Source organism: Eubalaena glacialis, chromosome 13 (assembly GCF_028564815.1).
Source record: "Eubalaena glacialis isolate mEubGla1 chromosome 13, mEubGla1.1.hap2.+ XY, whole genome shotgun sequence".
NCBI classification, from domain to species: Eukaryota; Metazoa; Chordata; class Mammalia; order Artiodactyla; family Balaenidae; genus Eubalaena; species Eubalaena glacialis.
Window position 1 is genome coordinate 75,891,454 of NC_083728.1, and position 23,081 is coordinate 75,914,534.

Genomic DNA, 23,081 nt, shown 5'->3' on the forward strand with positions numbered 1-23,081 from the left:
ACCCTCCCCATCCCACCCCTCTAGGTGGTCACAAAGCACCGAGCTGATCTCCCTGTGCTGTGCGGCTGCTTCCCACTAGCTATCTATTGTACATCTGGTAGTGTATATATGTCCATGACACTCTCTTACCCTGTCACATCTCACCCTTCCCCCTCCCCATATCCTCAAGTCCATTCTCTAGTAGGTCTGTGTCTTTATTCCCGTCTTGCCACTAGGTTCTTCATGGCCTTTTTTTTTTTTTTTTCCCCTTAGATTCCATATATATGTGTTAGCATACTGTATTTGTTTTTCTCTTTCTGACTTACTTCACTCTGTATGACAGACTCTAACTCCATCCACCTCATTACAAATACCTCCATTTCATTTCTTTTTATGGCTGAGTAATATTCCATTGTATATATGTGCCACATCTTCTTTATCCATTCATCCGATGATGGACACTTAGGTTGCTTCCAGGTCCTGGCTATTGTAAATAGAGCTGCAATGAACATTTTGGTACATGACTCTTTTTGAACTATGGTTTTCTCAGGGTATATGCCCAGTAGTGGGATTGCTGGGTCGTATGGTAGTTCTATTTGTAGTTTTTTAAGGAACCTCCATACTGTTCTCCATAGTGGCTGTATCAATTTACATTCCCACCAACAGTGCAAGAGTGTTCCCTTTTCTCCACACCCTCTCCAGCATTTATTGTTTCTAGATTTTTTGATGATGGCCAATCTGACTGGTGTGAGATGATATCTCATTGTAGTTTTGATTTGCATTTCTCTAATGATTAATGATGTTGAGCATTCTTTCATGTGTCTGTTGGCAATCTGTATATCTTCTTTGGAGAAATGTCTATTTAGGTCTTCTGCCCATTTTTGGATTGGGTTGTTTGTTTTTTTGTTATTGAGCTGCATGAGCTGCTTGTAAATCTTGGAGATTAATCCTTTGTCAGTTGCTTCATTTGCAAATATTTTCTCCCATTCTGAGGGTTGTCTTTTGGTCTTGTTTATGGTTTCCTTTGCTGTGCAAAAGCTTTTAAGTTTCATTAGGTCCCATTTGTTTATTTGTGTTTTTATTTCCGTTTCTCTAGGAGCTGGGTCAAAAAGAATCTTGCTGTGATGTATGTCATAGAGCGTTCTGCCTATGTTTTCCTCTAAGAGTTTGATAGTGTCTGGCCTTACACTTAGGTCTTTAATCCATTTTGAGTTTATTTTTGTGTATGGTGTCAGGGAGTGTTCTAATTTCATACTTTTACATGTATCTGTCCAATTTTCCCAGCACCACTTATTGAAGAGGCTGTCTTTTCTCCATTGTATATCATTGCCTCAGATTAGTTGACCATAGGTGCGTGGGTTTACCTCTGGGCTTTCTATCCTGTTCCATTGATCTATATTTCTGTTTTTGTGCCAGTACCAAACTGTCTTGATTACTGTAGCTTTGTAATATAGTCTGAAGTCAGGGAGCCTGATTCCTCCAGCTCCATATTTCGTTCTCAAGATTGCTTTGGCTGTTCGGGGTCTTTTGTGTTTCCATACAAATTGTGAAATTTTTTGTTCTAGTTCTGTGAAAAATGCCAGTGGTAGTTTGATAGGGATTGCATTGAATCTGTAGATTGCTTTGGGTAGTAGAGGCATTTTCACAATGTTGATTCTTCCAATCCAAGAACATGGTATATCTCTCCATCTATTTGTATCATCTTTTATTTCTTTCATCAGTGTCTTATAATTTTCTGCATACAGGTCTTTTGTCTCCTTAGGTAGGTTTATTCCTAGATATTTTATTCTTTTTGTTGCAATGGTAAACGGGAGTGTTTTCTTAATTTCACTTTCAGATTTTTCGTCATTAGTGTATAGAAATGCAAGAGATTTCTGTGCATTAATTTTGTATCCTGCTACTTTACCAAATTCATTGATTAGCTCTAGTAGTTTTCTGGTAGCATCTTTAGGATTCTCTATGTATAGTATCATGTCATCTGCAAACAGTGACAGCTTTACTCCTTCTTTTCCGATTTGGATTCCTTTTATTTCTTTTTCTTCTCTGATTGCTGTGGCTAACACTTCCAAAACTATGTTGAATAATAGTGGTGAGAGTGGGCAACCTTGTCTTGTTCCTGATCTTAGTGGAAATGGTTTCAGTTTTTCACCATTGAGGACAATATTGGCTGTGGGTTTGTCATATATGGCCTTTATTATGTTGAGGAAAGTTCCCTCTATGCCTACTTTCTGCAGGGCTTTTATCATAAATGGGTGTTGAATTTTGTCAAAAGCTTTCTCTGCATCTATTGAGATGATCATATGGTTTTTCTCCTTCAATTTGTTAATATGGTGTATCACGTTGATTGATTTGCGTATATTGAAGAATCCTTGCATTCCTGGGATAAACCCCACTTGATCATGGTGTATGATCCTTTTAATGTGCTGTTGGATTCTGTTTGCTAGTATTTTGTTGAGGATTTTTGCATCTATGTTCATCAGTGATATTGGCCTGTAGTTTTCTTTCTTTGTGACATCTTTGTCTGGTTTTGGTATCAGGGTGATGGTGGCCTCGTAGAATGAGTTTGGGAGTGTTCCTCCCTCTGCAATATTTTGGAAGAGTTTGAGAAGGATAGGTGTTAGCTCTTCTCAAAATGTTTGATAGAATTCGCCTGTGAAGCCATCTGGTCCTGGGCTTTTGTTTGTTGGAAGATTTTTAATCACAGTTTCAATTTCAGTGCTTGTGATTGGTCTGTTCATATTTTCTATTTCTTCCTGGTTCAGTCTCGGCAGGTTGTGCATTTCTAAGAATCTGTCCATTTCTTCCAGGTTGTCCATTTTATTGGCATAGAGTTGCTTGTAGTAATCTCTCATGATCGTTTGTATTTCTGCGGTGTCAGTGGTTACTTCTCCTTTTTCATTTCTAATTCTATTGATTTGAGTCTTCTCCCTTTTTCTCTTGATGAGTCTGGCTAATGTTTATCAGTTTTGTTTATCTTCTCAAAGAACCAGCTTTTAGTTTCATTGATTTTTGCTATTGTTTCCTTCATTTCTTTTTCATTTATTTCTGACCTGATCTTTATGATTTCTTTCCTTCTGCTAGCTTTGGGGTTTTTTTGTTCTTCTTTCTCTAATTGCTTCAGGTGCAAGGTTAGGTTGTTTATTCGAGATGTTTCCTGTTTCTTGAGGTAGGCTTGTATTGCTATAAACTTCCCTCTTAGCACTGCTTTTGCTGCGTCCCATAGGTTTTGGGTCATCGTGTCTCCATTGTCATTTGTTTCTAGGTATTTTTTGATTTCCCCTTTGATTTCTTCAGTGATCACTTCGTTATTAAGTAGTGTATTGTGTAGCCTCCATGTGTTTGTATTTTTTACAGATCTTTTCCTGTAATTGATATCTAGTTTCATAGCGTTGTGGTCGGAAAAGATACTTGATATGATTTCAATTTTCTTAAATTTACCAAGGCTTGATTTGTGGCCCAAGATATGATCTATCCTGGAGAATGTTCCATGAGCACTTGAGAAAAATGTGTATTCTGTTGTTTTTGGGTGGAATGTCCTATAAGTATCAATTAAGTCCATCTTGTTTAATGTATCATTTAAAGCTTGTGTTTCCTTATTTATTTTCATTTTGGATGATCTGTCCATTGGTGAAAGTGGGGTGTTAAAGTCCCCTACTATGATTGTGTTGCTGTCGATTTCCCCTTTTATGGCTGTTAGTATTTGCCTTATGTACTGAGGTGCTCCTATGTTGGGTGCATAAATATTTACAATTGTTATACCTTCCTCTTGGATCGATCCCTTGATCATTATATAGTGTCCTTCTTTGTCTCTTGTAATAGTCTTTATTTTAAAGTCTATTTTGTCTGATATGAGAGTTGCTACTCCAGCTTTCTTTTGATTTCCATTTGCATGGAATATCTTTTTCCATCCCCTCACTTTCAGTCTGTATGTGTCTCTAGGTCTGAAGTGGGTCTCTTGTAGACAGCATATATATGGGTCTTGTTTTTGTATCCATTCAGCCAGTCTGTGTCTTTTGGTGGGAGCATTTAATCCATTTACATTTAAGGTAATTATCGATATGTATGTTCCTATTCCCATTTTCTTAAATGTTTTGGGTTTGTTATTGTAGGTGTTTTCCTTCTCTTGTGTTTCTTGCCTAGAGAAGTTCCTTTAGCATTTGTTGTAAAGCTGGCTTGGTGGTGCTGAACTCTCTCAGCTTTTGCTTGTCTGTAAAGGTTTTAATTTCTCCATCAAATCTGAATGAGATCCTTGCTGGGTAGATTAATCTTGGTTGTAGGTTTTTCTCCTTCATCACTTTTAAGTATATCCTGCCACTCCCTTCTGGCTTGCAGAGTTTCTGCTGAAAGATCAGCTGTTAACCTGATGGGGATTCCCTTGTGTGTTATTTGTTGTTTTTCCCTTGCTGCTTTTAATATGTTTTCTTTATATTTAATTTTTGACAGTTTGATTAATATGTGTCTTGGCGTGTTTCTCCTTGGATTTATCCTGTATGGGACTCTCTGTGCTTCCAGGACTTGATTAACTATTTTCTTTCCCATATTAGGGAAGTTTTCAACTATAATCTCTTCAAATATTTTCTCAGTCCCTTTCTTTTTCTCTTCTTCTTCTGGGACCCCTATAATTCGAATGTTGGTGCATTTAATGTTGTCCCAGAGGTCTCTGAGACTGTCCTCAGTTCTTTTCATTCTTTTTTCTTTATCCTGCTCTGCAGTAGTTATTTCCACCGTTTTATCTTCCAGGTCACTTATCCGTTCTTCTGCCTCAGTTATTCTGCTATTGATCCCATCTAGAGTATTTTTAATTGCATTTATTGTGTTTTTCATCGTTGCTTGGTTCCTCTTTAGTTCTCCTACGTCCTTGTTAAATGTTTCTTGCATTTTGTCTATTCTATTTCCAAGATTTTGGATCATCCTTACTATCATTATTCTGAATTCTTTTTCAGGTAGACTACCTATTTCCTCTTCATTTGTTAGGTCTGGTGTGTTTTGACCCTGCTCCTTCATCTGCTGTGTGTTTTTCTGTCGTCTCATTTTGCTTATCTTACTGTGTTTGGGGTCTCCTTTTCACAGGCTGCAGGTTCGTAGTTCCCGTTGTTTTTGGTATCTGTCTCCAGTGGCTAAGGTTGGTTCAGCGGGTTGTGTAGGCTTCCTGGTGGAGGGAACTAGTGCCTGTGTTCTGGTGGATGAGGCTGGATCTTGTCTTTCTGGTGGGCACGTCCACGTCTGGTGGTGTATTTTGGGGTGTCTGTGGCCTTATTATGATTTTAGGCAGCCTCTCTGCTAATGGATGGGGCTGTGTTCCTGTCTTGCTAGTTGTTTGGCATAGGGTGTCCAGCACTGTAGCTTGCTGGTCGTTGAGTGAAGCTGGGTCTTGATGTTGAGATGGAGATCTCTGAGAGATTTTCGCCGTTTGGTATTACGTGGAGCTGGGAGGTCTCTTGTGGACCAGTGTCCTGAACTTGGCTCTCCCACCTCAGAGGCACAGCCCTGATGCCTGGCTGGAGCACCAAGAGCCTTTCATCCACACGGCTCAGAGTAAAAGGGAGAAAAAATAGAAAGAAAGAAAGAAAGAGGATAAAATATAGTGAAGTAAAATAAAGCTATTATAAAGCAAAGCTATACAGACAAAATCTCACCCAGAAGCATATACATATACACTCAAAAAAAAAAGGAAAAGGGGAAAAATTAATATATCCTGCTCCCAAAGTCCACCTCCTGAATTTGGGATGATTCGTTGTCTATTCAGGTATTCAACAGATGCAGGCACATCAAGTTGTTTGTGAAGTTTTAATCCGCTGCTTCTGAGGCTGCTGGGAGAGATTTCCCTTTCTCTTCTTTGTTCGCACAGCTCCCGGGGTTCAGCTTTGGATTTGGAGCCGCCTCTGCTTGTAGGTCGCCTGAGGGCGTCTGTTCCCCGCCCAGACAGGACGGGGTTAAAGGAGCAGCTGCTTCGGGGGCTCTGGCTCACTCAGGCCCGGGGGGAGGGAGGGATACGGATGCGGGGCGAGCCTGCGGCGGCAGAGGCCGGCGTGACTTTGCACCAGCCCGAGGCGCGCCGTGCGCTCTCCCGGGGAAGTTGTCCCTGGATCACAGGACCCTGGCCGTGGCGGGCTGCACTGGCTCCCGGGTGGGGCGGTGTGGAGAGTGACCTGTGCTCGCACACAGGCTTTTTGGTGGCGGCAGCAGCAGCCTTAGCGTCTCATGCCCGCCTCTGGGGTCCGCGCTGATAACCGCGGCTCGCCCCCGTCTCTGGAGCTCGTTTAGGCGGCGCTCTGAATCCCCTCTCCTCGCGCACCAGGAAACAAAGAGCGAAGAAAAAGTCTCTTGCCTCTTTGGCAGCTGCAGACTTTTTCCCGGACTCCCTCCCGGCTAGCTGTGGTGCACTAGCCCCTTTCGGGCTGTGTTCACGCCGCCAACCCCAGTCCTCTCCCTGCGATCCGACCTGAAGCCCGAGCCTCAGCTCCCAGCCCCCGCCCGCCCCGGCGGCTGAGCAGACAAGCCTCTCGGGCTGGTGAGTGCTGGTCGGCGCCGAGCCTCTGTGCGGGAGTCTCTCCGCTTTGCCCTCCGCACCCCTGTGGCTGCGCTCTCCTCCGTGGCTCTGAAGCTTCCCCTCTCTGCCACCCGCAGTCTCCGCCCGCAAAGGGGCTTCCTAGTGCGTGGAAACCTTTCCTCCTTCACGGCTCCCTCCCACTGGTGCAGGTCCCATCCCTATTCTTTTGTCTCTGTTATTTCTTTTTTCTTTTGCCCTACCCAAGTATGTGGGGAGTTTCTTGCCTTTTGGGAGGTCTGACGTTTTCTGCCAGCGTTCAGTGGGTGTTCTGTAGGAGCAGTTCCACGTGTAGATGTATTTCTAATGTATCTGTGGGAAGGAAGGTGATCTCCGCGTCTTACTCTTCCGCCATCTTCTTCCTAGTGTCTCTTATATGACATTTGAGGGTTGCCCTGGGTGATGCTGCAAACCACAAAGAGTCATGGTCCCACCAAGGCCTGGATGGTTTCTGTTGATGTATGCCTGGCCTGCAGAGAGGCAGCTTTCTCAAGATGAAGTACACTAAGAGATCACAGATCCTCCCCACCCCCTGGCCCTGCAAGTCTTGTGTCCATTCCTTCCTAATTCTAATGGGATCATCAGACTGACTTCTGCCTGTGAAAATGCATGTCCTGTCTGTTTTGTGCTGGTGATTCGATTCTATGGTCATTCATCCATGGAATCTAGTCATCACTCAGAGGTGCGATCCCAGGTGAAATTTCAACTTCACTAGACACGTGCTCCAGGGATGCTCTGGAAAGAAGTGGTTTCTCATTCATAACCCGAAGGCTCTTTCTAATGGGAGAGATGTCTTTCATTCACACCACGGGTTGGCTGTTTGTAGAACAGACAGGGCAAGGGATTCAAAATTCATTACAGAGTCTGATCCTGGCCTGGAGTCCTGAGGAAATGCCCACTGAGTAAGAAGGATTTAAATTATCTTCCTCCTCCTGCTGAATGTTTAAATCCCTAGAAGTGTATCATTCTCCCATCCCACCAGCTCATGATGATTCTCATGTCATGTGCAGAGAGAGGGATGGTCCAGGCCCTGAGTTTGACCCACTGACAATTGCTTACTGACCTCCTGTGACCTACCTGCTTATTGTTGATGTTCCTGCATCTAGAGAAGGCAGATCTGGGTTCAAACACCTGTCCTGCTATTTAGCAAATGAAAGAATTGAGGTAACCTAGAGCAGCGGTCCCCAGTCTTTTTGGCACCAGGGACTGGTTTTGTGGAAGACCGTTTTTCCACAGATGGGGGATGGATGGTTCAGGCGGCAGTGCCTGCAGTGGGGAGTGATGGGGAGCGGCAAATGAAGACTCGCTCACTCGCCCGCCGCTCACCTCCTGCTGTGCAGCCCAGTTCCTAAGAGGCCCAGTAGCAGTCCACGGCCTGGAGGCTGGGGACCCCTGACTTAGAGAACCTTTTTTGTTTTTACTGATTTTTTTTATAACTCTCTTGCCTGGCGATTTCCTCAGGACCAATGCCTTTAGAAACATGCTTTTATTTCTCCTGCAGTCACAGTTGGGGAACTTTGCATATTTGAGATTTCTTCTCTAGTTGGATGAATCTGATGCCTCATAGACTGGTTTCCTAAATCTACTTGTTTTTTGTCCTCCCCTGTATTCATGGTACATGATATGTCTATGTCTGATCTCTTCCTTGGAGCTTCTGCAGGTCAGAGGACAGTCCCAGGGAAGCCCAGCCACTCCCAGACTTCCTTTTAGGGGGATGGCCTCATGGCCCTTTGATGATAAAAAGGCTACGTGCACAGGCTTCTCAGCAGCAGGACTGGCTTCATAGATGTGCAATCTGTGTAGTTTCTCAGGTCCGCATGCTTAGAAAGAACTGTGCTTGGTTTAATGCTCTGCCGTCACCACCTTGACATTTTTGAACATGTGGACCTACATTTTCATTTTGCATTGGGTCCTGCAAGTTATGTAGCTGATCCTGCTCAACAATTTCACCACTGACATCTCGGTTCAGATTGTTCTTTGTTGGGGGCTGTCGTGTGCATTGCTGGGTCATTGGCAGCATCTCTAGCCTCTACCTAATAGATGACAGTAGCAACACCTCCCTCCCACTTATGACACCAGATGTGTTTCCAGACATTGCCAAGTGTTCCCTCAGGGTCAAAGTCATCCCCTGCTGTGAACCACTGGGCTAGAGAGATCCCTTTAGTCCCCCCACAGTGTGTCTGTATCTCAACACTTGTTCCTCCATATGCGGAGGGGTAGTGGGGCTGGTGGTGTTCCTCTGGGTTCTTGCTTTCATTTTCATAACAATAAGCTGCTTTCTCAGGAAGAGACTTGCAATTCAGACCCCAATTTCTTCTTGACATTTAGTCCTATCCCTGCTTTGTTGAAAAAGGATTCCTAGAAATTTGTACCAATGGTCATATTTGTGCCCTTGATTCTTTTCGCCCAAGGATTTCTTTCTATTCACAGGATGCACTTACACATTGTATTTTCTGCTTCCTGATTTCCCTCAGGGCTTAGGTTTCTGAATTTCAAAGGTCTAAATTTTTCAAAGACAAAAGCAAGGGAAGGACTCCGTGCTTCTCTCTGTTTAGCCACCCCTTGACAATGACTGTTATCTGTCCAAAAGCAAGAAGGGCCACAGGTAAAAGGAAATACAGGAATGAGGTGTGAATCTCATTACACAACTCTTCCCAGTCTTAATTTTCCTTTAATCATTTGGGATGATTTATTATATATTGGATTTATAAGACTTGCCGGAAATCTCCTCTAAGGCCACTATTCTTTATATATTTACATATTTTTGCCTTTTCAGTTTTTATTTAAATCAGAAAATAAAAAATAAAATACAGTGTGTGTGTGTGAAAAAAAAATCAGAAAGTAATCAAATTTATATACAGTCTAGAAAACAATAGAAGACCTGACTAGAGTGGTGTGCAGTACATTTAGGAGGGAACAAGGGCGGATGGAGCTAGCACTGTATCTGGCAACAGAGTGTGGGTGGCCTGGTGTTGTCTTGGCAGCCCTGGAGAAACAGGACTGAGTGGAGAGTGAAACTCACTGAGTTCGGGGCTGGGAGCACCCTGGCTAAACCACACATCCCTGCATGACAAACACAATAACAGAGAGGCCTGTTAATGAGGTGGCCTGGCTCAGACAGACTCAGGACACTTCCAGGGAGAGCCAAGGCCTGGCCTGGATACTCTGTGAGCAAATCCAATCTTCCCATGTCCTATCCATGGCCCCCAAGTAGGGCCAGATGTGGGACACTGCCAGCTTGACAGTGAGGGAGCACTGACACAGGCCCACCTTCCACAGCTCTGCAGACATGCCCACAGTGGATGAAGAGCCCCTCAGTCTGCTGGTCACTGCATCACCACCATCAGCCTGGTGGTGTCCTGAGACATAGCTCTGACTTCAAAGAACATCTTCTACAGAACTTGCGCGTGCAGTGACCACCAGATTCTTGAACACACAGTTGGCCACACAGCTTATCCAGTAACTACTCCGAAGGCACCAGTGGTTTTTCTTCCTCCTCGGGTATCAGGGCATGCTGGACTCGGTGAAGGGAGTGGACTGAGCTGGCCGAGTCAGAGCAGTACTGATGGATGACACAGGGCATGTGGTGCTTCTTGTCAAGTGGCAAGGAGGAGAGCATCGATAGTGACAACTGTATATGCTGGTCCCCTTGTTCCTCGTGATGGTGATGGCCAGGGGCTCAAAGGTCATTTCCATGGTGATGATATCCAGGCTGGGGGACTAGTGGTTCCCTCCCAGAGCAGCAGTTGTAACAGAGATTCTTGCTCATGCTTACGCTCCAGAGTTTATCCTCCCCAGCGTGACTGTCCCAGAGCAGCGCTTCCCCCATCCTTTGTCCTTGTGCCCCCTCTGTGTTGTCTGGAAAAGGACCTGTGCTTTATTTTAACCAAGGCAGCATTTTCTTTATAGTGTCAACTTCTGCATGTAAATCGCCAGAAGCAGTGCCAGCAACCTCACTGGTTTTGTACTAAACAGCATGTTCTGGCCTCTTCGTGTGACACAGAACGTGTTTTATTCTCTGAGGGTCTCATCAAGCACGGTCTAAATCAGTGTGTCAGAGTTTAGAGATGAAAATAATTATTTTAAAACTTTAAATATCTACTGGGAAAAGTATTTCTTCTTCCTTATATGCAAAATCTATGACATACAGTTTTCATATATATAATATATATTATAGTAAATATTTACATATATTTATATAAATGTAAAATATAAATCTATATACATATATATAGAGAGAGAGAGAGAGACAGAGAGAAACAGAGACAGAGAGACAGAGACATTGACATTCTGATGGAAATGTAAGTAGGATCCTATGTGTCTGTGGTGTTCCAGGCATGTGCTAGACACTTGCATATAGCACTCATAACAGCCATTTAAGGTAGCTGTAATTATGTTCATCTTATAGTCAGGGAGACTGAAATAACCTGGGAGAAACTTGAGCACTCTGTAAATACTGATGGAAAGAAGATAGTTGAGGTAGAATGATTGAAAACAGAGAAGATTCTAAGAAGGCTGGGGTGCGGGGCAATGGGAACCAGAGCATGAGTGAAGCAGGTTGTAGATAGGATTGTAGGTGTATGGGTAGAGAGTTGAAGGCTTTCGTTCCTGATGGCTCTTCTTGTAGTGTGCAGTAGGAGTTAAGGTCATCCTTGAGAGGGATGGGAAGTGTAGTGGGGGACATCTGGAGATTTGAGGAGATTGGAAAAAATTAGAAATAGTCATTAAGGATAGTGGACACATAAGTTGCTCAAAGAGAACTGTAGCAGGATTGCCTTTTCAGTTTTTATTTAAATCAGAAAATAAAAAATAAAATACAGTGTGTGTGTGTGAAAAAAAAAATCAGAAAGTAATCAAATTTATATACAGTCTAGAAAACAATAGAAGACCTGACTAGAGTGTGGCACTGCCGAGGGTCCAGTTAGGGTTGGCGATGATCATAACTTTATAGTGAAAGCATCCTGCCCAGGGGTGTAGTTTTCTCCAGCAACTCTCAGATGCTCAGGGGCCTGCATCATGTATTAGTTTGCCAGGGCTGCCATAACAAACTACCATAGACTGGTTGGCTTAAATAACAAACATTTATTTCTTATAGTCTTGGAGGCTAGAAGTCCAAGGTCAAGGTGTTGGCAGGGTTGTTTTTTGTGAGGGTCTCTCTCCTTGGCTTATAGATGAACATCCTCTCTGTTTTCACATAGTCTTTCTTTTGTGTGTGTCTGTGTCCTATCTCTTCTTTTTTTTTTTTTGGCCATGCCATGTGACTTGTGGGATCTTAGTTCCCCAACCAGGTATTAAACCCATGCCCTCGGCAGTGAGAGTGCAGAATTCTAACCATTGGACCATCAGGGAATTCCCCTAACTCTTCATATTAGATTGGACCCACCCAAATGGTCTCACTTTACTTACCTCTCTAAAGACCCTATCTCCAAATACAGTCACATTCTGAAGTGCTGGGGTTTAAGATTTCAACATGAATTTTTGGGGGAACACAATTCAACCCATAACACATGGAAAAGGGGAGGATATAGTTCATTTGGGGCTGGGATTTTTGTCCTGGTGAGTGTAGGGAAATGCAAAAGGGCAAGGATATTATCAAGGAAATTGTAGAAATAAGGACCAAGGACCGTGAAACCAGAGAGGGAAATGAAGGTGTGGGGAGGACACAGAAAGGGAGGATAGTAGTGGAGCCGTGACAAAGTGTCTTGGTGACGCCAAAGGGGGTCATGAAGGGACCAGTTGAATAGGCAAGTTGGAGGGATCAGGAAGCTTTGGTTGTAGAGTGGGGTGATTATGTTAGTGATTTCAGAGGTGATTTTAATACCTTCCGTGATATATAATTTCTCTGAGCCATTTATCTCTTTATAAAGCATAGACATGCTTGCCCTTTTCAAGCCTTCCAGAATATGCGCCCTTCAAGACAGTGATGATCCAGGGTTTTAGCTCCCACCTTAGTTAAAGCTGCATCTGTTGTTGGTGCCTTTCATTTGCAAGTAACAGGAGATCATTCAAACCAGGCTAAGGAAAAATGAAAGGGAGATTTATTATAAGAATTCAAAGGTATAACATGGAACTTAATACGAAATAGAGCCAGACCTCTCAGGAGGCTAGAATCAGAAATTGGAAACTCGGCAGGAACGAGGGACGAGAACCAAGAATCAGAACGCCACTGGGATCCAAGGTAGCTACTCTCTCAGCCTCTTTCTTAGAGCCGCTCAGAGCCACACAGCCCTACAGACTGGCTTTCTTCTGGTCAAGTAAGCGTGGGGTCAGCCTCACAACAGTCTCAGAGCTTGTGTGCCCTCTATTCAAGCAGTAAATGGGGAGTGACTATCATCTGTGCCCTGATTCCACCCCACAGGTGTCTAGGACAGACGCAGATATCATTCAGGTAGAGATGGGGAGTCCAGAACATGAACTGACAGTTACGGAATAAACTGCAGTTCCTCAAATCCCTTTAAAGGTTTTTCTGTCTTTTAAACTTACTGTTAATTGTCAATGAAATTAAAAAAAAAATTTTTTTTATAATTGAAGTAGAGTTGATTTACAATGCTGTGCCAATCTCTGCTGTACAGCAAAGTGACTCAGTTACACACATAGAGACATTCTTTTTTTACATATTCTTTTCCATTATGGTTTATCCCAGGAGATTGGATATAGTTCCCTGTGCTGTCAATAGGACCTTGTTGTTTATCCATTCTACATGTAATAGTTTGCAGCTACCAACCCCAAACTCCCAGTTCATCCCGCTTCCTCCCCCCCTCCACCTTGGCAACCACAAGTCTGATCTCTATGTCTGTGAGTCTGTTTCTGTTTTATAGATAAGTTCATTTGTGCCATACTTCAGATTCCACATATAAGTGATATCATACGGTATTTGTCTTTCTCTGTCTGACTTACTTCACTTAGTATGATAATCTTTAGGTCTATCCATGTTGCTGCAAATGGCATTATTTCATTCTTTTTTTATGGCTGAGTAGTATTCCATTGTATATATACCACATCTTCTTTATCCATTCATCTGTCGATGGACATTTAGGTTGTTTCCATGTTTTGGCTATTGTGAATAGTGCTGCTGTGAACATAGGGGTGCATGTTTTTGAATTACAGTTTTGTCCGGGTATATGCCCAGTAGTGGGATTGCTGGATCATATGGTAATTCTATTTTTAGTTTTCTGAGGAACCTCCATACTGTTTCCCATAGTGGCTACACCAACTTACATTCTCACCAACAGTGTAGGAGGGTTCCCTTTTCTCCACATCCTCTCTAGCATTTGTTATTTGTAGACTTTTTAATGATGGCCATTCTGACCGGTGTGAGGTGGTACCTCATTGTAGTTTTGATTTGCATTTCTCTCGGAATTAGTGATGTTGAGCATCTTTTCATGTGCCTACTGGCCGTCTGTATGTCTTCTTTGGAGAAATGTCTATTAAGGCCTTCTGCCCATTTTTTGATTGGGTTGTTTGTTTCTCTCACTACTTCTATTCAACATGGTATTGGGCTCATCTTGATGTGATTGAAAAGCACACAATGGCAGGGACTTTATATTTCCCTGTAATTTTGCTGACTTCGCCATTTTAGCAAAAAATAATTTATTCTAATGGGATTTGCATTGCATAAAATTATAATAAATGTTTTTAAGAACAAGGTGCTGTATATTTATGAAATCGTTGTGTTTATATGAGGATAAGGTTTAAAATGTATTGGCATGTATTTTCCACAAACACTCATATGCAAAGCTATATACTCTGCAGCTTTGACATTAACATATATTATTTGCATAAACCATAAACACTGGGCAATTTCTTTGTCAAACAAAAAGTACTGATTACCTTGGAAAGGATATTAATATCTTTTCTTTATCCATATTTTTAAATTTTGCTGACTGTATTTTGATGATCATTTATCTTGTCTGGTAGCACAATCTGTAGCAAAGACTCTCAATATTTCCCAAAACAAAAAATAAGGTACAGGAAAGGCAACGGCTTCTGAATGTGAATGGTCTGTGATACAATAATTTTGATGGGTAGCAGAAAGCCTTCCTTCAGCTGAAGTTCACAGCTAGTAGACCTGGGCAAATGCCAGGTGGACATCTGATTGACAGAGGGGTGTCAGTAAATATATTTTCAAATTAAATTTCATGTTTATTTTCCACCCTCCTTAAAAGCTTTCCAGTTGGAGTTTTGGTCCACTGAATCTAGCTAGTTTCCTTTGGGGAAAAAAAAAAGAGTTGTTTATGTAAGTCTTTGTATGTTTCCCCTTAATGGCTTGGGAATCCTTGGGACTCATTCCAGCTGAATTGATAGAAACAAAGCTGAGATTGTGTCTCCCCAAACTTGGGATTCCATTTTGTGTGTGAACAAGTGAAGTGGCTGATACTGATGGTAAAAAGGAAGGAGCAGTGATCTTGGAGTCAAACAGATTAGGACTTCATTGACTGGGGATGCAGCTGGGATCAAATTATTAAATTGCTCTAAACCATTGCTCATCATACCGTGGACTGTGGTGAGGATTAAATGAATTGATCCATACAAGGAGCTGAGACGGTGCCTTATACACAGGAAGCACTCAATAACTTCAGATGATGTTATTACTATTATTACTACAACTATATGCATTGGAGATAATGAGGCCTGCAACATAGACTTCTATGGAAATTAAATGAGATCAAGTGTCTGACATGTGGTGGAAACTCAGTACATATGAGGGTTTCTACCTCTCCACTGAGGACAGACCCCCCCGCCCCCCCCCCACCAAGCGCTCATGTAATCTGAACCCCAAAGGACAGCTGGGACTTGGCCAGCATGAGCTCCATTTTGGTTATACACAGAGGATTATTGGATGAAAAGGCAGAATTTGAAATCCAAGGAAATTAGTAACTAGAGTCACCAAGCATGTCCCTGTCACAGAAGATGTTTTAGTTCTTGCCTTGCAGACTGGAGTCTTCTCTACCCCAGGGTAAGGATGCTGCCAGGTGAACTTGGAGGCTTTGCCAAGCATTCACCCACATAACCCAACTTTGCGGTGTGTGCTGTGTGGTAGGTCTGATGGAACTAGTACAATATGAGCAGCTTTCTGCCTGGCGGGAAATACTAATTGGCGACTTTGAAAAAAATGATAAAGGTATTTTCCCAGGGTCCATGAGAATTTGGAGAGTGGGGAATGCCCATATATAGTTGATACAACTGCTTTAGAAAACGACTTGGCAATATCTAGCAAAGCTGAAGGTGTTTGTATTCTAAGTCCTGCCACTTCCCCTCTTAAATATAACCTAGAGGGATGGTTCTCAAAGTGTGGCCCCAGGAGCAGCAAAACCCACATCACCTGGAAACTTGTTAAAAGTGCACATTTTGTTACCAAACCAAATTTGGGTCTGCTCGCCTGCACGTGGTAAAGCCAATCTACTGACATTGGGTTGTGGTGAAGGAAAGTGCAGCATTTATAGCAGGGTGCCAAGCAACGAGAACAGGCAGCTCATGCTCAAAAGACCTGAACTCCCCATTGGCTTTCAGGGAAGGGGTTTTAAAGGCAGTGGGAGGGAGGGGGCTTCAGCGTGCATGATCAGTGCATGCATAGTACTGGGATTTGGGGGAGCAAGGTGAAGTTTCAAGCATCATCAACCTTCTGGTTTTAACCAGTCTAGGGTCTGCGTTCTTGCGGTCAGCAGTTTCCATCTGGAGGGGGTCGGCTTCCTGTAAAAACGACTCAGGATTGTGTGTCAGGCCTGTATCTGTGTCTTTCAGGGAACTGGAAGTTTGGTGATTCCACCATGTGGCAGATTTATAGTCTAAATTGGTACCCGTTTCCCCACCCAATAGCTATTCTTCGTTTCTACATCTTCACATTCCTAATCATTTAACTCTTGAGTCAGCCTTTTGAGACTCAAGGGAGGCCCAGGAGACTAAAGCAAAAGCCTTTTACTTCAAGGGACAGGGACCCAGGGGCTTGAATATGGTCTCAATTCTTGAATCTCATCTCAGACTTACTGAATCAGAAACTCTGGGAGAGGGACCCAGCAACCTTTGTTTTAAGAAGCCCTCCAGGTGATGCTGGTGGACTCTCAAGTTTGAGAACTACTAGCCTGGAGGTATTCTGGAGCTGAGGCACAAAGGAGTTGGATGAGAAAGTGTTGGAACCGGAAGTGATCTAAATGTCCATCACCATCATTATGATACATTCCTATGAAATCATACTATTCAGAACTGAACAAGACCATACACAACAAAGGTTGTATCTCAGAAACATAATGTTGAGAAAGAACAGACTTGTGGTTGCCAAGGTGGAAGGGGTGTAGGGAGGGAAGGCTTGGGAGTTTGGGATTAGCAGATGCAAACTATTATATATAGAATGGATAAACAGCAGGGTCCTACTATATAGCACAGGGAACTATATTCAATATCTTGTGATAAACCATAGTGGAAAAGAATATGAAAAAGAATGTATATATGTGTATAACTGAGTCACTTTGCTGTACAGCAGAAATTAACACAATATTGTAAATCAACTACAGTAAAATTAAAAAAACCCACAAAAACCAAAAAACATAATGTTGAGCGAGGGAAAAAAAGCAAGTTGCCTAAGAATCCATGCAGTATACCACCACCATTTATTTTATAATGTTAAAATTTGCAAAAAGAATTATATAGCTATGTGTATATAGTTACGTATAGTTTAGGGATGAATGCATATGTAGAAAAATTAGGGGACGGGGAAGGAATGTGATAGGAAAAGCTACACAAGGGATTTCAACACTATTAGCAAGGTTTTATTTCTTAAGCTGAGTGATGGGCATGTTGGTTTTCATTAAATTATTCTTTGTTTGAATGTCTAAAATATATCATCAACAACTAATTTTAAGAGAGGCTTTCCTAAAATAGGTCTCTTTGTTCCCAGGGTAATTTCCCTTTTCCCACCTTTGTTGGAACATGAAAACTTCCAACTACTTGCTGAACATCCCTTACCAGAGGAAACGCTGGGCCAGCATTGCCTTGCTGTATGAGCCAGTTCACTTCTGTGCGTGAGCCAGAGAGCAGCTTGTCTGTTTTTTCTGGTTTCATATTTGTGGACTCTTTATATATTTCAAAGTATTGTCTCACATATTTCGTCCTGAAAATAAGTCTGCGAGTGAGTGTGGATATTATTATTCCTCAGTTGACAGATGATGAAAAAAAACCCAAATTAGCCAACATTTATTGAGCACTCTTTATTGCTATCTCTGGAGAGAAGTGCTTAACACACATTTTCTCATGTAGTCATTAGAGTTAACCCATTTGATGGATGAAGAAACTGAGTTTCAGAGAGGTTAAAGGAACTTGCTCAAGTACAGTACATGCAGTGTCAGAAGTCAAAATCAGATCTGTATGAAGGTCAGAACCTTGCTTTAGTGACTAGTCTCTGCTATCTTTAAAGAATAGTGTGGTTCCCTAACTGGTCTAAGGCTGACTGGGTTTGGAAACGATCCTACATACTGTCTCTTATGCCAAAAGGTGGTCCACACTGTTTTTCTTTGTTTTTGGTTTAACCTTCTATATAAGTCGGGTTTCTTGATTGCAAGTAATATAAATTGTTGTTGGCTTATGTAAGCAGAAGAGAACTTAGTGGGAAAATATCAAGAGGAATGGAAAAGAAGACTGGAAGAAATAGAAATGGATAGAAGTATATTCTGGTGGGCTGGGCAGCAAAAACCACAGCCATGTCCAGACCAGGAAGAGGGAAGAGCTTACCTTCTCTTCTGGGAGAAAGTCAACCTGAATTACTTTCTTCCTAAGCCTACAAAATAAGAGAGAATAATCTCTTTCTCCCTCCTACCACTGCCCCCCACCAAAAAAAAAAAAAATCATTATGTTATTAAGAAGGGGTAAATGGGTGCTGGCAATGCAGTCAGTGTGGCAGACACACAGACCGGAAGTTCATATCCCTAAGCAGGCAGTTACATTAAGCAAGGAAAGAAAGAAAGAAATACATCTTTGTTGCCTGGCTTTCCCCAGTGGGTAATTAAAATGATGCCACTGCTGTTTTTACTACATTCAAAAGTGTTTTAATTTGTATTTAGCCAGAGGCTTTCCGGCAACAGGAACATTTTTACAAATCTGACAAATAATTATAAATAAATAAAGTCTCCACTTCTGCTATTTGGGGGAACGTTTCCTTCAGGTAACACATTTATAAATCCACCTGTTTGACAATATGGAGCTAAGATAACAGTAGAGCTTGAACTGGTTGCTTAAGTGACAGTTGAAATGGTGTATTTGTCAGCATAGAAATGAAAAACAGTATCACGCAGGGAGGTAATCTAGTCCCAAAGGCACCGTGGACTATGAATGCTAAATTACGATAGACCTAGAATACGACATTGCATAATTCTTGAATAAAGGGTACGAGGAACAGAAAACCTAAGGTAGCAAGAATTCAGATTATAAATTCACAATTTATAGTTAAGGTGATTTCGAGACTATTGATTTGGTCTCTAAGTGCACCCCCAAAATGTATCTGAGAGCTATTCTTCAGTAACACTGGATACACCAATAATGAGAAAGAGAATTTAAGGAGGAGTTGCTATGTGGTTATGTGCTCATAGCCCCTCTTGGGGACCTCAGATCTTCTCAGCTCTGTATGGGTTGATGCCAATTACAGTGGATTTTTCAATCTTCATTCAATTCATGGATGATTACAAATGGAGCTTAGGAGATACCACATTTCCTTCCTAAGGCCAGCTAAGATCTTTCCACTGCAGAATATTATCAAGTCAGAAAACTCATTGGATGCCATCCAGTTCATTCATGTTCAGATGAGGCATATATGAACCCCAAATGTGAAATATACCCATAACCTGCTTTCCTTTCATTCTGAATGACCAAGGTCCTAGGTGGACAAATTGGGCTTCTGTATGGCCTCAGGAGGGAAGAGTTTTTCAATAAGGAATTTGTGAAAAAAAACTATAAGGCCCACTTTCCAGACATTTTCCAGGAACTCTTAAGAAATGATATAATCTTGTTCTTAAAAAGTCTGGGGGGGGGGGGAGAGTGGAGGAGGGGAGAGCCTATCTCTTGTAAAATATGCTGAAGTCATAAAAAACAAAACAAAACAAATGTCTTTGGGGTGGGGAAGGGCTCAGTGCCTACCTCCATCTATCTGAAGGGGGTATGTGGATATTCCAGCCAGGACAGCCCGTTCATTGCATGGTGTATGTAAGGTTGGATTCCTTTGATATAACAGAATCATTGAAGAAATAATATATGTGAATCATATTTTCATTGCAATAATGGATCTCACTCTTTAAGAAGTCTTGTTGTAAGTTAAATGCTTTTTTTAGAACTTAAAAAATCACTTTTATTGAAGAGAGGCAGCATAGCATCATGGGGAAGAGCAGGGGTGCTGGAGTCAGGTGCCTGGTTAGAATCCCAACTCTGTAGCTCCCTAGCTGGATGAAGGGTGCTTTGGTTTCCCAGATGCTAAATGGGGATGCTAAGAGAGGAATACATTTGAATAGTGTATTATAAGTATTCAGTGAATATCAACTACTAGTACTATGACTTAACTACATCAAGTTTGCTAAAAGCTGTCTCAGCTTTAGTGGAAGTATATTGCAGGCTTCTTATCTTATGCAGTCTTCCCAGAAGTACTCGTCTGACTGATCCATTCTATCGCTCTACTTCCCTTTCATTCACCATTTACTGTTACCTGCTATTTGTCAGACACATGTAGCTGGTTTTAACAAAAGGAAAAGATAATAGTTTCAGCTTTCAGGGAACTCACAGTCTAATGGCAGAAAACCAATGAGTCTGTGTTGGTGATTCATATTTGCAGTTCATTCTTCCATCTCATCGTGTACTGGTAAAATGTCCTCAGTGTGCTGTTCACTCCAGAATCTTTGGATAATCGCCCAGTGTCCTCAGTTGGCTGTTGAAGAGCTGTGATGCCCTATTTGCACACGGTCCTTCTTTAGAACATCAGTGCCTTCTATGTCTCTTTATGGATCCTCCCATTCTTGAGCACTATACTGGGTTTGCATCTTTCCAGAGAAGCTGGAGTAGATCCAGCCCACTGAGATGGCCCTTAATCATAAGTCACTGGATATCTTCAAAGTCAGACCTGTGCTCAACCAAGAAAATACGTAAGCCCTTTTGGGGTCATTTTTTTTTTTTCAGTAATCCTGATGAGAAATTAAGGATCCCTTGAGGGACGGGGAGGTACCACCAGAGAATTGTCTTTTGTGATTTGCCTTCCCTGCCACTAGGTGTCACTGCTCCACATAAATAAAATGGAACCAAATTGGCCTTGGCACTGTGAAATTTGACCATTGGTTAAGGGGATCTGGCAGGTTTAGGTATGTCCTCATTTTAAAGTTGTCAAATAACCTGAAGACGGGCTACCATACAGGAACCAACCCTGCATAAAAAGCCTTGGAAAATTAAAGTATCTGACACATGTAAGTCCAGCACTCTGTGTATATCCTCTTTGGTATTGATCCTTTTAAAACAGATCTTTAAAGATTAACTTCTTGGAACAAAGATAATGTCTTTATGGAATGTACTATTTATGTATCTGTCTGGGAAGAAATATCTGGTTGTATCAAGACATCATACAGACAGCAAAGGAAATCTCACAAAAGAAGACTATTTGTCCTTCTACCGTGGCCTTCTTCTCATGAGAGACAAAGGCATAAAAAATAACATTCCTTGCTTGATCCTCCCTTCCCCCAGTTTTAAAGAATTTTTCCAGAATTTTCTACCTTAGGACAATTAGTAGTAGTTCCTCGGCAGTTATGAGGGGTTACCAGCAAAATAAAAACACCTCCCACTCATTTCCCACCTGCCTTCCCCCCAACACACAAATGCACAGAATTATTGTTGATTCATTGATCTCTGACATACAGGAGATCCCTCCTTGAGTTACTTACGTGATCTTTTCTTTTTTTTCTGGCAAGAGGATATTGTTCTCTATTCTAGCATTTATTAAAATACAGGGGCCTTGAACAACAACCGTAGTGATGATCAGTGACTATCACTCTACTTTTTCGTCCTTGATAAGTTGGCAGAGTGAAGATTTAGAATGCCAGCCTTAAGTGGTCCTAGACAGGGTTTTCTGCCCTCCCCTAATTTTATTGATAAAGTAATGATCACAAAAGCCAGCCAGGACTTTGAGCTTTATGTGCCATTGGGATCATGGGCTGAATTTTAGGGCAGATCTAGTCCTTCGCAAGAAAAAGGCAAACACTACTGATTAAAAGAAGCAAAGTATAGGCAGAGAAGAAGCTAAATCTGGAATGCTTTCCTTATTAAATATTTATCATATAAGACATGGGTTCAGTCCAGAATGAAATGGTTGAGTTATACCGCCTATGGCGTGTTGATCAGGAGAAACCAGAATGCCCTTTTTGGTTGGTCTCTTCTTACAACAAAGTAAGATGTCTTGATCATCTGCACATCCTTTTTATCCTGATAACTCACAGGGATATGAGGGGGTGTGATGGAGATAGTTCAGACAAGACTCCTGTCCAGAATTCCTTAAATGTCCTAAAAACCTTTCTGGGAAGCCTCTGTTGAAAATACTGGACAGAAAGCTTTGGTTATCGCAATAGAAGTTTGAAATTGGTTTAGGATTCCTTTAGCCATTTTGAGAAGCAATCTATTATGAACCAGAAGTTTTCCCACATAGTATGGCTCTGTCATGTGAGCAAGACATCTTGACTCTTCCACTAGAGAGTGTTTTGATAGGTTATAATAAATACCTTTAGTATTTTATTTTACTCCCAATATCAAATAAATTGTTGGTCCTCATGTAACTTCTAGTCTAGCCAGTGCCTTCATGTAAATAGTTCTCAGATGCTATCACATTGTAATGATAAAGATAATGTAATGTCAGCTTCCTGGAATAGAAGTGATTTTTTTCCATAAAGGGCATTTGTAAATGGGTCATTAACTAATTTTATGAGTACCTTAATGCTTTGAGCACTGTGAGGATATAATGTATCAACCTACTGGGGCCAAAATTGATTCAGAAAAGGATTTCATCACCTACGGAATATCCTCTTTATGAGATATTACACATGCTAATGTCCTGAATCAAATAAACAGTGAAGAGTTTTTATTTTTGCAGCCAGCACCCATGTAAATGTTACTCATGGGTAAGCTTTTGGTGCTACACCCATTCCCTAGGCCATCCATGGTCAAGTAGGCTTTTTGTCCTAGACAGAAGAGTCTCATCATTTGCCAAATGAAATGCAGTATTTAATTCTTCTAACATTTTATTCCTTCATGCTTAATTCAAAACCATGGTCAGTCCCATGGAGCATCTTGCATCATTAGATTAGCCTTCACAAGTGGGTCTAACTTGTCCTCTGGTCTATGAGTTTCCAGTGGAGGTGGTGTAATGCACATTAGGACCTACATCAGTGGGTGATAGGCAGAATATTCATTCAATATGTTTCTCCCATTCTTACAGCTGAAAGAATAGTCTTAAACCCAGAGCTGTAATGAAGAGGCTAGGATTATCCATAGCTAAGAGTTCTAAACACATTCTGATAGAGACTTATAATCAGTACAAATTGTAACGGCC

At 41.8% G+C, this 23,081-nt stretch overlaps 1 protein-coding gene across 1 annotated transcript in view; it reads left to right on the forward strand.

The window, feature by feature from the left end:
- HS3ST4 (heparan sulfate-glucosamine 3-sulfotransferase 4) overlaps window positions 1–23,081 on the forward strand; it is a 421,555-nt gene that overhangs the window by 131,422 nt on the left and 267,052 nt on the right. The window lies entirely within an intron of this gene.